Source organism: Cavia porcellus, unplaced genomic scaffold (genome assembly GCF_034190915.1).
Source record: "Cavia porcellus strain 051 isolate PalLab524CR breed Dunkin Hartley unplaced genomic scaffold, mCavPor4.1 scaffold_25, whole genome shotgun sequence".
In the NCBI taxonomy this organism is placed as follows: Eukaryota; Metazoa; Chordata; class Mammalia; order Rodentia; family Caviidae; genus Cavia; species Cavia porcellus.
The window spans coordinates 30,105,946-30,107,102 of record NW_026947508.1 but is presented as its reverse complement, the minus strand read 5'-3'; the positions used below and the strand labels follow the sequence as shown (position 1 = coordinate 30,107,102).

The 1,157-nt window shown below is 32.3% G+C and overlaps 1 non-coding gene across 1 annotated transcript; it reads left to right on the top strand.

Moving 5' to 3' along the window:
* The first annotated feature begins 373 nt into the window (after positions 1-373).
* Positions 374-492, top strand: LOC134473094 (5S ribosomal RNA). The gene has a single exon (XR_010043210.1). It is a non-coding gene; the product is annotated as a 5S ribosomal RNA (ribosomal RNA).
* Positions 493-1,157: the final 665 nt, after the last annotated feature.

Genomic DNA, 1,157 nt, shown 5'->3' with positions numbered 1-1,157 from the left:
ATCATCTTCTCAGTTAGTCCTTTGCTACCGTTAATGTCAGATTTATTGGTATAGTATCACAAAGGTGAAATACGTGGAGATAAAACAGAATACCAGTATATACTGGATGATGAACAGAAACAGTTTCCTTTCTTCAGTAGTGATTGCAGAGTACAGGTTAAACCTTTAATGAAACAAAATGAACCAGTGGACACAAATTACTTGAAGAATTTTGTTGTTCTTAAAAGAAATACGGCAGATTCTCTTTTGTTTTAGACAGCTGTAAAGATGGTTTTGAATGTTCTCTTATAAAAGCGGCTGCTGGTATTCATCAGTCTACACTACTCAGATTTAAAAATTCCAGTAGACAGAGTGCGATTTAAATGCAGTGTGTGTCTACGGCCATACCACCCTGAACGCGCCCGATCTCGTCTGATCTCGGAAGCTAAGCAGGGTCGGGCCTGGTTAGTACTTGGATGGGAGACCGCCTGGGAATACCGGGTGCTGTAGGCTTTAAAAAAAAAAAAAAAAAAAAAAAAAAAAGTAAATGCAGTGTGTATTTACTGCTAGAAAAACTCACTAATGCCTGCCTCAATGATGTTTTTTTCTCTAAATTTTAAAGTAAAATATTTTAAGATGAGAATTACACATATTTCATAAAAATATATTTTGATCACATATAGGATCACTAAGTTTATACTCTAAATGGAGTTTTGATGAAGTATAGGCCTTGTATGAATTCAGAGTACAATTCTATGAATTTTAAGATTAAATGTTTGTGGGGTAATTTAGAAAGTCTAGAAAATAAATATAAATACATTGTAGTATTTACAGCAGATCCTATGGGAAGAGTTGGAAAAATTCTGAACTTTTAAGTTGGAGGAGGAATCCAAACAATGCTATTATTGTAAAATATGTGAAGTCATTACAAAGGGGAAAATATGTAAAAAGTCATTACGAAAGGAACTCTTAACTAGTTTTCATTTTGCATGATAGAATTTTCCTATTACAACTTTTTTTGAATTATAATAAATTACCTAATTTAGAAAATGTCTACATTGTAAACTTTTCTTTTTTTGAAGATAGAATAGCATCCAAAATAGTTTACCAAGATTTAACAAAATGACCTCTTGAGGTTCTTTTTTCATTTGATTTTGTGGTACGAAGCTCTGAAATCA